Raw genomic sequence first — 14,720 nt, 5'->3', positions numbered from 1 at the left:
TTGCAGCCGTGACTTATTAAACTGATAGTTCGGTAATTTTCACATCTGCCAATGCCTGCTTTCTTTGGGATTGGAATTATTGTATTCTTCTTTGAAGTCTGAAGGTATTTCGCCTGTCTCATACATTTTGCTCACCACATGGTAGAGTTTTGTCAGGACTGGCTCTCCCAAGGCTGTCAGTAGTTCTAATGGAATGTTGTCTACTCCTGGGGCCTTAAATCGACTTAGGTCTTTCAGTGCTCTATCAAACTCTTCACACAGTATCATATCTCCCATTTCATCTTCATCTACATGCACTTCCCTTTCTATAACATTGCCCTCAAGTACATCGCCCTTGTATAGTCCCTCTATATACTCCTTCCACCTTTCTGTTTTCCCTTCCTTGCTTAGAACTGGGTTTCCATCTGACCTCTTAATATTCATACAAGTGGTTCTCTTTTCTCCAAAGGTCTCTTTGATTTTCCTGTAGGCAGTATTTATGTTACCCCCAGTGAGATAAGGCTCTACGTCCTTATATTTGTCCTTAAGAATGCCTGCTTAGCCATTTTGCACTTCCTGTCGATCTCATTTTTGAGACGTTTGTATTCCTTTTTGCCTGCTTCATTTACGGCATTTTTATATTTTATCCTTTCATCAATTAAATTCAGTATTTCTTCTGTCATCCAAGAATTTCTACTAGCCCTCGACTTTTTACCTACTTGATCCTCTGCTGCCTTCACTACTTCATACCTCAAAGCTACCCATTCTTCTTCTACTGTATTTCGTTCCCCCATTCTTGTCAATTGTTCCATTATGCTCTCCCTGGAACTCTGTACCACCTCTGGTTTTGTCAGTTTATCCAGGAAATGTCTTACAATTTAAAACCTGCTTCCTAAATCTCTGTTTTACCATTATATAATCTGTATTCACCTGACCAAAAGTCTTGTTCCTCCTGCCACCGAACTTTGCTAATTCCCACTATATCTAATTTTAACTTATCCATTTCTATTTAAAGTTTCTAACCCACTTGCCTGATTAAGAGAACTGACAGTCTACGCTCCGATCTATAGAACGCCAGTTTTCTTTCTCCTCATAACAACATCCTCTTGAGTAGTCCCCACCTGGAGATCCGAATGGGGGACTATTTTACCTCCGGAATATTTTACCCAAGAGGACGCCATCATCATTTATCCATACAGAAAAGCTGCATGCCCTCGGGAAAAATTACGACCTTAGTTTCCCCTTCTTTCAGCTGTTCGCAATACCAGCACAGCAAGGCGGTTTTTGGTTAGTGTTACAAGGGCAGATCAGTCAGTCATCCAGACTGTTGCCCCTGCAACTACTGAAAAGGCTGCTGCCCCTCTTCAGGAACCATACATTTGTCTGGCCTCTCAACAGATACCTCTCCATTGTGGTTGCACCTACAGTATGGCTATCTGTATTGCTGAGGCACGCAAGCCTCCCCACCAACGGCAAAGTCTATGGTTCATGGGGTGGGGGATCTTTAGGTACAGTTTTAAAAATTTCTGCACCATTTATGTGTAGTATTCAGTATTCACTTTCCGTTGAATGAATGTATGCATAGGGAATAATTGCAGTTGGTGTGTGTTATAGCCCAAATATGTGAATTGAGTGCATTCACATATACGAGGTGCATTCAAGTTCTAAGGCCTCGGATTTTTTTTCTCCGGACTGGAAAGAGATAGAAACATGCGCATTGTTTTAAAATGAGGCCGCATTCATTGTCAATACGTCCCAGAGATGGCAGCACCGTACGGCAGATGGAATTTTACTGCCAGCGGCGAGAATGAGAACTGTTTTAAATACTTAAAATGGCGATGTTTTCCTTACTTGAACAGCGTGCATTCATTCATTTTCTGGATTTGCGTGGTGTGAAATCAATTGAAATTCATCGACAGTTGAAATAGACATGTGGTGATGGAGTTATGGATGTGTCGAAAGTGCGTTTGTGGGAGCGACAGTTTAATGAAGGCAGAACATTGTCTGACAACAAACCGAAATAACCTCGGGCTCGCACAAGCCGGTCTGACGACATGATCGAGAAAGTGGAGAGAATTGTTTTGGGGGATCGCCGAGTTACTGTTGAACAGATCACCTCCAGAGTTGCCATTTCTGTGGGTTCTGTGCACACAATCCTGCATGACGACCTGAAAATGCGAAAAGTGTCATCCAGGTGGGTGCCACAAATGCTGACGGATGACCACATGGCTGCCCGTGTGGCATGTTGCCAAGCAATGTTGACGTGCAACGACAGCATGAATGGGACTTTCTTTTCGTCGGTTGTGACAATGGCTGAGACGTGTATGCCATTTTTCAATCCAGAAACAAAGCGCCAGTCAGCTCAATGGAAGCACACTGATTCACCGCCACAAAAAAATTTCTGGTAACCGCCAGTGCTGAAAAAATGATGGTGTCCATGTTCTGAGACAGCGAGGGCGTAATCCTTACCCATTGCATTCCAAAGGGCACTACGGTAACAGGTGCTTCCTACGAAAATGTTTTGAAGAACAAATTCCTTCCTGCACTGCAACAAAAACGTCCGGGAAGGGCTGAGCGTGTGCTGTTTCGCCAAGACAACGCACCCACACATCAAGCTAACGTTACGCAACAGTTTCTTCGTGATAACAACTTTGAAGTGATTCCTCATGCTCCCTACTCACCTGACCTGGCTCCTAGTGACTTTTGGCTTTTTCCAACAATGAAAGACACTCTCCGTGGCCGCACATTCACCAGCCGTGCTGCTAATGCCTCAGCGATTTTCCAGTGGTCAAAACAGAATCCTAAAGAAGCCTTCGCCGCTGCCATGGAATCATGGCGTCAGCGTTGTGAAAAGTGTGTACGTCTGCAGGGCGATTACGTCGAGAAGTAACGCCAGTTTCATCGATTTCGGGTGAGTAGTTAATTAGAAAAAAAAAACGGAGGCCTTAGAACTTGAATGCACTTCGTACATCAAACGGGAACCATGCCTCATTGGACTAAAACCATGTGTTGTTACAGATAACATGAATCACTGACACATTTCCAATACCTTCATGTAGCAAGTCAAGAACAGTACAATTTCTTTGTGGATGCATCTTTAAATATGTGCACCACCAATGGAGAAATGAAATTGGCTAGATCGGTGTCACAAATATTTTTTGGGACTAGAAAATACAGCTTGTATGTCAGTCAGTTTTATTGGTGTTAGCACTTTTGTTTGGGCAGTTTCAGTGGAATCTGCTGCATTTCCTGTCTTCTAGGACTCATCATACAGCTGTTTTATGGTGGATTTGTTTGTGGCATCCTTTGAAGACATTTATGTAAAAGTATTCTGTGTCTTGGCATAAATGGCACATCCAATGTACTGAATATTACACATAAATGGTGCATAAATCTTTAAAAACTTGTTTCTTCCTCAATTAAGAAATGGTCATGCATACTACAAAACAGAAACATTCTTTCATAAAGTTATATCACTTTTAGGACACGCTTTTATAATGTCAGGTAATTATAAATTATCATTGTAGCACATAGATTTGCTATTTTATATGTATACATGTTATATGTAAAATAAGTCATACAACTTCTTCTTTATCATCTCCATCACCACTGTCACTACCACCACCACCACCACTACTACTACTACTAATATTATAGTTTGGAACGAGTGGATACTATCTCTTAAGAGAGGGTGTCAAGCGAATTTTTATCTGCTCTTATTTGTCTCGTTACATCGTTACAGCAACCTTATGGTTATGAATCCCTGTCACCATTGTGATGCTCCATATTTGCTCAGGATTATTTGTTGCTAAGAGGTCAATTATGTTTCTGCAGCCTTTTACACTTCCGGTGGACTCCTGAGCTAACTGATTATAATTTTCAGAGAAAGCATTTAGTACAATTTATGATGATAGTTTGTACCTACCACCGGCTTTGAATATGTATTTTTGCCAATGTATTGAGGTTAATTTGAAATTATCATCAGCTTTGATGCTAGAAGTATCACATGGTTCATTTTTGACACAGGATTTTTTGAGAGCCCTATCTCTGTCCATAATCATTGCAGGACCAACACTCCTGTGTATTTTCTTCTTTTATAGGGCTGTACAACTCACCAAAATTTCATACCTCTGTCCCAACCTGAAGTATGAAAAACTCACGTGTTATATCAATAGTACCACGTGCATCTATTTTACCCATACGCATTTTAACACAATTTGATATCAGTTTGATACCAGTTTTTAGACATTGAATAGTTTCTGGATGTCTCTCAACATTACTCATGAGATGTTGGAGTATATTATGATGCTTTGGGCTAAAAATAACGTAAAATGCGAAGAATTTGGAGGTCGGGAGATACTTTATATCAGTGCAGCTTTCCGTTTTCTGTGGACTGGTGACATGCAGACCTATGAAATGACACTGGGAAGCCACACAGTAACATATTATACAGTGGGGAAGAAGCCCCTCCTCCCCCTCATACTTCGCTGTCTGGGGCATTACTAACAGTTTATCTTACATGACAGATGTCAGGCTCATCACTCTTACGGAAATTTCATGGCAGTACTTCTTTACCTGTGGTCAAGCTAAGTGGGCTGAGGCAGTACTGACACCAGCAGTGTGAGCATGCAGTTTATTTGTGCGAGGTCGCTTAATTGAAGCTACGATGGCAAGAAGATGTCACCTTATGGAGGCTGCAATTCTGTGCTATCTGGAGAACATTTCACAGACACAATTGAGTGATAAATCGGGTAGTGAGATAAATGTGAAGGAGGATGACAATTTTGTTTCATTGGATACTGCTGACTCAAGTGATTTATATGCATCAAATGAACAGCAAGCAGAATCAGTTCCATCGGACAATGTCCTGCCTCTCGCACAACATAAGCATGAATCATTCTACCTAAGTTTTTGAACCAGCAAGCGAGAAATCCACTATATGGCTCTCTTTCTTTTATTCTTTAAGTGTCAGATTTATGGATCCTACCCAAGGGCATGATGAGCCAAACATGTGCACTACAGAACAGGGCCTTTGACAAGGATGAGGATGGCAGGGCAGAGGAGTTATCTATCAGCTACCTGTGGGAGTCGGCAAGTCACTAATAAATAAATCAGCTCGAACACCGTATCAGTGATCATCTAATGTAAATGCAGAAGTCGGATTGCGTCATGGCGGTTCTTTTGCTGTCATTCCCTATCTCTCACTAGTCACAACGAATTTTGACACACAATACAATTTGCAGCTGACAATGGTGATGATCCATGTGTTGTGGACAATGCACAAGACTGATGGCATGGCGGTTGGTGCAGTTGACAGAGCAGCGACAAGTGGACATGGTTGCAGTACATTGGGTGCCAGACATTGTGCAGCAGCTCATTGTGGATGAGGAACAGGATGCACTGTGCAACATCCACTGCCAGGTGAGGAAGTGGAGAGATCCAATGGCACCAAATGGACTCAAACTGATCCAGCCAACACAGCATGTAGGTGCAGTGCCCACAAAGCCTTCTGGGAGGTGTGCCAGCTGACAGGACATGCCAAACAACATGTTGTAGATGACTTGCCATCCTCTACGTTGTGGCTATATGTCAGTGACCCAATCTTGAAACTGATAAAAATGTATGCTGAAGAAGAGGCTCACAGCACAGTTGGTAATAATGAGTGGTCCCTAAGCCTGGAAGAGTTAGATGCTTTCATTGGATTACTCTACGCTCATGGAGCATATGGTGCTCAGGGTATTTCATATAAGGATTTACAGAACAATTTCTTTCAAAGCATTATGTCATGGAACATATTTGCAGAAATATGCAGTCACTTTTTGTTTGATTCTATGCCATCAAGAAGACAATGTTGATAAATTTTGGCTTGCTTCAGAAATGTGGAATCTATTTTCTGACAATTGCATTGCCTGCTACAAGCCAGATGAGAACTTCACTGTCGATGAGCAACTATATCCTTGCAAGCGCAGTGCCCATTCATACAGTTCATGCTGAGTGAACCTGGTAAGTATTGGATGAAATACTGGCTTTCATGTGATACTGACAAGGATTAGATCCTGAATGCATCCCCTTACCATGGCAAGCACAAAACTCGTGATCCTAGCGAGGGTCTTGGTCACTTTGTCTCTATGAAGCTGGTACAGCCATCCTCAACTGTGGGTGTAACACCACAACTGACAACTTCTTCACCTCCTTGAAACTGGTATGAGGTGAAACAATAAAGGACAAATTTAGTCGACACTCAAAGAGGTCCCTCCAGCGCCGTGTGCAACACTCTTGTACAAGACAGGTGACAATCTTCTCACAGTATACCAAGGGAAAAAGAAGTCGTTATTCTGAGTCACATGCATGCTGGATGTCAGGTGAATGAGATTAATGAAAAGAAACTTCCAGAAACTGTGAAGTTTTATAATGAAACTAAGGGTAGAGAGATATAATTGACCAAATGGCTAGACACTATAGTGTCAGAGTTGGCACGTCTTTTGCAATATTCTTGACCTTGAAATGATCAATGCTCACTCAGTTTTTAAATTACTTAGCTCTAAGAAGATTTCATGCTGGGACTTTGTCCTCAGAGTAGCAAATGAGCTTGCTGCCCCCTAAAAACTGCAGAGAGCAGCTAATGTTCTCGTGCAGGCACTTGACACCAGCACTGGCCAATGTGAGAATAGAAAGTGTTGTGAAATTCAGGTTTCCTGCAAAGAACAAAACAGGAATAAGGACATCAAACCTATGTTTCAGGGGCAACAAGGATGTGTGCAAAGGCCACCAAGCAAGAGCTATTGTTGAATGTCTAAACTGTGGGCCTATACCACCTGAGACAATTCTGTCTACTCTTTGTTCCTAATTGTTTCCAAATATTTATAATTATAGACTGAAGTTGTTTGTTCTTATGTTTTAGTTCCTTGATTGTGATAAGCAAGAAAACATGGATAGCATTTCAGTCACCAGCAGCATTTTTAATCTTCCAGAAATACTCGGTACTTACCTTATTTGTCTGTAAAAGTAAAAATACTATTAGTACTAACATAAACAGTGTGTTTTGAGCCCATTTCAATCTTTTTACAAAGAAAAATATTGTGACATTGTTTTACTTACTTGTTTTAACAATGATTGATGAAAGTATAAAGAATTTCTTCTGTACAATTTAAAACAAAGAAAAGTTTATTTCTGAATATTTATGTTTGACAGTGTATAATTCATTTCAGAGACCAAATGATCCTTTAGGTATGCTTTACAGTCTTTCTGAACGTATTTTTAGATCAGAAATGGAGAAAGGAGGAGTTGCCACATTCATCAGGAACTGTCATAAATTTAAGAACATGGACATGCATAAATTTTGCCTATAACAGCATATGGAAGCATGCACAACAGAAGTAGAATTTCACAAAAAATCCTTCATAATATTAAGTGTATATCGAGCACCTGCAGGTAACTTTAGTCTGTTTGTAAACCACCTTGAAGCTGTACTGGCCCATTTAACAACCAAAAACAAAGAAATAGTGGTTGCTGATGATTTCAATGTAGATTTCCTTAAAGACTTCCCCAATAAGAACGTATTTGAGTTAGTAACACTATCATTCAACTTAATTCGCACTGTAAAGTTCCCCACTAGGGTAGCCAATTGCTCACAAACAGCCATTAATAATATCTTTATAGAAAAGTCCAATGAACAAAATTATATTACAAAACCAATAGTCAATGGCCTCTTAGACCATGACATGCAGTTCTTTCTGTTAAATGTTAATACTAAACAGGATATAAAATCTGTTAAATCTGAGCTCAAGAGGGTAATCAATAAGTCAAAAATTGATTAATTTAGGACACTCCTCAGAGACATTCACTGGACTGATGTTTACAGTGCTCATGGCATGAATGAAAAATATAACACTTTTGCTAATAAAGTGCTTACCTTATTCGAACACCGTTTCCCCCTAAACCTTACCAAGGTTAGAGCAAAGTCTACAAAGAAGCCATGGATTACTCAAGGAATAGGGGTATCTTGTAAAACAAAAAGAAAACTGTATCTGTCAATCCGAAACAGTTCTGATGTTGATGCTATAGCACATTACAAGATATACTGCAAAATATTAAAGACTGTAATACAGACATCAAAGCAAAAGTATTACAAGGAAAAGAGTGTCATATTGGATAACAAAGTAAAGACAATTTGGGATATAGTGAAGGAGGAGACTGGTAGAACCAAACGTGAAGGGAAACAAATAGCATTAAGAGTAAATGATATATTGATGACAGATGTGTATAGTGTTGCAGAACTTTTTAACAAACATTTTATAACTGTTACTGAAAAGATGGGGCTGTCAGGTTCGGTAGATGCTGCTATGGAATACCTCAGACCAGACATTTCAAGTAACTTCCATAATATGAATTTGACCCTCACTACACCAACAGAAATAATGTCCATCATAAAATCTTTAAAATCAAAAACATCTAGTGGGTACAATGAAATGTCAACAAAGTTAATTAAAGCACGTGATTCTGAGCTAAGTAACATATTAAGCCATCTGAGTAACCAGTCGTTTATCAGTGGAATATTTCCTGAATGGTTGAAATATGCTGTAGTTAAGCCACTGTTTAAGATGAGAGACAAAGAAATAGCATCAAACTTCCATCCAATTTCACCATTGCCAGCATTCTCAAAAATTTTAGAAAAAGTAATGTACAGTCGGCTTTATAACCATCTTATCTCAAATAACATACTGTCAAAGTCACAGTTTGGATTTCTAAAAGGTTCTGATATTAAGAAGGCTATCCACACTTATAGTGAAAATGTGTTTAATTCATTAGACAAGAGATTGCACGCAGCTGATATATTTTGTGATCTGTCAAAGGCAGTTGACTGTGTAAATCACAATATCGTTTTAAGTAAATTAGAATATTATAGTGTAACAGGAAATGCTGCAAAGTGGTTCAAATCTTATATCTCTGGTAGGAAACAAAGGGTGTTATTAGGAAAGAGACATGTATCAAGCTATCAGGTATCATCCAACTGGGAACTAATTACATGTGGGGTCCCACAAGGCTCCATTTTGGGGCCCTTACTTTTTCTTGTGTATATCAATGACCTTTCATCAGTAACATTACCAGATGCCAAGTTCGTTTTGTTTGCCAATGATACAAACATTGCAATAAATAGCAAATCAAGTGTAGTCTTAGAAAGATCAGCTAATAAAATATTTGTGGACATTAATCACTGGTTCCTAGCCAATTCCTTGTCACTAAACTTTGAAAAAAAAAAACACACTACTTGCAGTTCAGAACTTTATATACTTTCCCAAGACTGTCTAACATAAACAAATAATAATAATAATAATTAAAAAGTTGTAGTCCATGTCACACATCCCCCGCTGTACATGAACTGTCTTAGCTTTTGAAATTATTGGTTCCTTCCTTGGGAAGGAGGGAGGGATAAATAAGGAAGATTGATAATGAAACGCCGGTCAACATACCCTAGGATGATAGAGACCCACTTGTCCTGATAATGAAGGGGAGGCATCATGGAGAATAGGAGGTCAAAGATAGTAGATTGTTCTTATTCTTTATCCATGCCTTCCCTCATCCTCACAACAGATAGGTCCCTCTTATCCTTGGGTCTGAGTGTTATCCCCTTACTTTTGAACCAAGTCGACCTATTGCTCTCTCCTCCATGAGGAAAAAACGAACAGCTCTCAATTTAGAATATTGTTGCATAGTTTTATATGTATTTATTGTCAGTGCTAAATATTTTGCCTCATGGTGGTAAGTACTGTTACTTTTTGTGAAGGGTGATAGCAACAGTGTTCATAAATAAGACAGAAAAACTATGGTTTTTCTAATCCAGAACCTACAGAACAGGAATGTTATTTGAGTGACATTGAAAAATGCTGGATGTGAAGAGTCACTTTTCTCTGTTACTTTAAGTGTTTAGCTGATCCTTTGATATGACTTTTAAAAAGATATGTCCTATTATTTTTTCAACTGTGCATATTGTTTGTAACTTTTTGTGCAGTTTATATAAATACAGCAAAAAACTGTTTTGTCTGTCACAGGATTACTAGAAAGCCCCAAAAATAAGCCATGCTGAGAGCACACTGATTGCTAAACTGGAAGACACATTGAGAAAAGAAATTGATTTGAAATATGACCAAGATAAGTAGCTGCAGCCGTTTATTCACATACCGCATTACCGAGGAAGTCTTATTTTCACAATTACCTACATTTTTCATGTGAAGTACACATATGCTAGTCTGTGGATATTGTGATAATGCTGAAGGACTTTTTTTGTTATTTGTATTCTTGTGCCTAATAATCTTTATAAGAGATTGTAGCACTTAGCTTTATTTTATTCACACAACTGTTAACATCTTAATTTCTTGTGGATATGATCTGTAATACAAGGTGAAGTCATGACTGTCACAATTGCATAGCTGATGAGAAGACATACAATATCAAGCCAAGGAAGAAAAACAAAAATATTAAAGTAGTAGTGACTGGTTTCCTGTAAATTATCTTGCAAGTCATTTTAAATCTGTACCAAAATTTTAACCACATTTACTTTTTTCTATATGTACATACCAATACATTATATTTTGTGGAAGCTACACAGTAATACAAACTAAAACGTTCTTCTTCTTTAGCCATCTTTGTCTCAGCAAAACTGTGGAGTTACCAGTAAGTTACTTTTCTATCTATGATAATACTATATTTTACAGTAAATGTAAGACTATCAGTATATATTAAACTTATTTTTTAACTGTTTGCAACTTTACTCTCTGTCTTTGTCTTTTAGAGTACTGGCTTTGCAAAGTTTCTGTGCATATGTACAGTGTGTCTGTCAGTAATTCCAGTCCATGTCAATTTTGTGAAGAAAATCATTTACCTTAATAGAAGAATGAATCCAGCAGAAAAAATGAATGCAAGCAATATAAGACAAATTTGTCTTAACCAAGTTATGAATTAAATCCTTTGAGTAGAAACTGTTGAAGAATGATATAATGACATTACTGCTGATGTACATTTAGCAAAGTAGTGGTGCTAGACAGAAAGATCTCATACTGTCTGTAATTGTTACACTGTTTTATGGGTAAAGAAGAAACAGAGTATTTTTTAATTATGAAAAAGTCTCATAACTCAGGCATTCTTGGGACAACTGAAAAAATACCATCATTTTGCAATGGCAAAACTGTAGTTAAAATTATTTAAAAATGTCACCTGTGACTGTCTGATTCTTTACTTCATGTGTTTTACATTTGGTTGAGAAACACTCTATGCTGACTTCTACCTGTGAGGTGAAATTTCAGAACATTGGAATGACAGTAAAGTAGCGCACAAAAGAGTTTCAGCTTATTGAAGTGTACAGCACACATAAAGTGTGTCAGAATATTATTTTTATGCTCTAATTGATAAAATTCGCAAATAGAGTGCCTTAAGTTTTCCTTATTTCCATTACGCAGCCTGTATATCTTATTTGGTATGCAACGAAGTGGAGAATAGTCCATAATTTCATGAGTTGCATAAAAATAATGGCACATTTTCCTTGGCAGTATTCAGACTGTTTACAGATTCAAATTACTGTAGCTTTCTCATCCTGCATGTTATCAAACTCTGATGGACAGGTAATTAAAGGTGTTGTGGATTGTTGATTGAGAGAGGAATAATGAAGAAATATTATTTTGTATTGCTAAATCATAAAATATGATTTAAAGTTACCTATATCAAGTTTTTAGTTTATTTTCCTTCCCCCGTTGATCTGAGTATCGCTAATCTATACACGGAGCACTTTGAAGATTTAGTGCTGAACACTGGCCACCTAAAACTGCTGCACTGGTGTAGCACCCTTTTCTGGAGACATATGATGGGACCATCCATAGAAAAGGTCAGTGGTAGCAGCTATATATATACACACAGAACACAGCATCCCAGCACTTTGGCTGAAGATAATGAGTCTGAAACTTAGTGACACGATGACACCACCACTCAGATAATCACCTGAGAAAATTTTATCCTCAGTTTATATCCCCCCCTTTTCTTTGATGAGTGGGAATGGGGTGAGTGGGCATGCCCTGGAGGAATGATAAAGCAAAACAACATAAATTCTTGAGACATAAATGATGTGAGTGGAGAAAGACTTACAAAATTACAAATATTTTGTTGTTGCTGTTATTATCTGTTGGTGCTTATGTACGAATTTATGCAATTTTTTTCACAATTCCTTAGTGTTTGTGAAATATTCCAAAACAATGTAGACACATTTCTGTAATGTACAGTGATTTTACAAAGTAATAAACTGATTGAAACTTAAGAATTCATGGAAACTGGTTACCCTTTAAATGGATTTAAAAAGAAGATTATGTTAATAACTTACCTAAGAAAATCTCTGTGGAATCAGAAGAAACCATTCACCTGGGGCATAAAAATACACTCTTAAACAAGTAGGCAACAAAACGGCATAGCATATCATCGACATACTGTTGTACTGTAAGAGTGTTGCAGAAGATGACCAAAGTTCCCCTGCTATGAAAACAAATGGCACCTCAGACCATCACTCCTAGCTGTCAGGCTGCATCAAAGTGACAGTCAGGTTGGGGTCCCACCACCGTCTGAGGTGTCTCCAGGCACGTCTTCACTTATCATTGATGCCTAGAACCTCAATAACTGGATTAGAATTGTCTTCAGCGATGAGTTCTGCTTCGAAATGAACCTCGATTTTGGTGATATAAGGGCCTTTTGACAGACTTTGGCACAATCTCCCTCAGGAGGACATCCAACAACTCAGTCAGTGCCAAGCCAAATAATTGCTTTCATAAGGGCCAGAGGTGGACCAACAAACAATTTACTTGCTCAATTTGTGAAGCGCTTTCTCTTGAATAAATCATCAAATCTTTCTGAAATTGAAATCATTTGTTTGTAAGTACATGCAAGTCATATCTACTGATTTCTGTCCCATTCGGATAATTCGTTTATGGTATGTTGATGTTTTTGTCTTAGAATGTATTATACAGAAATTTATACTGGAATGAATTCTACTGTAAATTTCATTGGTTACTTGCACCACATTCCATAATATTTTTCCTTTACAGTATTTTATGTGCAGTTTCCAATTTAAAATAACTGATTATAACCATACTCATGCAGCTCTGGAAATGGACAAGTTTGACACACTGTCCAGCAGCAAGTGTTGAGAATTTTTTGTTATTTGATTTTAAAGATCAATTGGGGTAAGGGATCTACCAGCTCCTCATACGTGCAAAATACCGGGGAGAGATGATATGTCAGCATGCACAATAAGTTTTTTCCTTCCTTTAAATAAACAACCTGAGAAAAAAGCTATCTAATACAGTATATTCATGAAATGGTGTTAACAATGGTAACAATTAAAGTTAAATTGCATTTGAGGCCACATTAACGAACAGCCATCCTATAAAATTGCGCTTCAGTTTGCTAAATCAGTTGGTCTGGTAAAAGTATTCTCTCAAAATAATTCAGTATTTTGAAATTTCTTATTTAAATCAATGCAAAGATCAAACACCAGTTGTAATGGATGATAAGTAGCTTATAGTGTGAACCTTTGTATGTCTATAATCTTCTTGCCACTCGCAGGCACCTTTGTGTTGAAGAATGCTACATGAACTAATTTAAATTACACTGTTATTTCCTGTGCACAGCCCAATGCTATTGTCTTTCCTCTAGTGGTGGCACCAAAACTTCTTTGCATGGTCCTTGGGTTAGCAATTCCACAGCATTTGCTATTACTTGTAGGATCCTAGCACTCATTAATAGATTGAAAATGGTTTCTTAAATGACATATTGCAACAGAAATTCTGGAAGGAGCAAGTAATTTAAGAGTAAAAGGAGACCACTTACTGAACAGTAGAATCATTAAGTTGTTGACATAATAATAATAATAATAATAATAATAATAATAATAATAATAGTATTTAATTGTTATTCAGCCATTACAAGAGGCCTGTCATTAATACTACGAAATTATATTACATTTGAAATAATTATTTATGTCATAGAATGGGTGAGCAACTAGCCATTCATACAGTTTTTGTTTGAATGCTTGTTCAGGTAGTTCTTGTACATATTGTGGAAGCTTATTAAATAATTCATGCCTCATCAGTTGATAGCTGTTAAGTGACTTTGACAGTCTGTGGTAAGGAGTATAAATGCATGTGCTCCTTCTCATGTTGTAGAAATGTAAATTTTCTCTACGTTTTGCTTCCAATAACTTCTTTTTTGTGTGGAGTAAAACATAGTAAATATATACGTTTATTACAGTCATGATTTTTTGTTCACAGAACAATGGTTTGCAGTGTGCTTTATATAGAGAACCAGTAATTATCCTAATGGTTTTTTTTGGTAGTATTAGGATGTCATGTACTGAACTCAAGTTCCCTCATAAAATAATACCATATCTTAGGATGCTTTGGAAAAATGGAAAATTTGACATTCTAACATAATTTTGAGGTACACAGTCCATAAGTCGCCATAGCAAATACATCACTCTAGACAATTTACCACTAATATATTGTACATGTTGACCCCATGAAAATTTTTCGTTTATATATACCCCTAAAAACATAACACAACTAGGATCATCTGATTGAGGCTTGTCTTTTAGACTAAAAACCAAGTGCTGCATTTTGTTATCATTCAATAGGAAGTCATTTGCTTTAAACCAATAGGATGCTTGAGCCATTGTCTCTGCAACACAAGCTTTGAGGCTACTGAAATCA

The sequence above is a fragment of the Schistocerca piceifrons genome, chromosome 4, assembly GCF_021461385.2.
Source record: "Schistocerca piceifrons isolate TAMUIC-IGC-003096 chromosome 4, iqSchPice1.1, whole genome shotgun sequence".
Classification (NCBI taxonomy): Eukaryota; Metazoa; Arthropoda; class Insecta; order Orthoptera; family Acrididae; genus Schistocerca; species Schistocerca piceifrons.
This window is presented reverse-complemented; position numbering follows the sequence as displayed.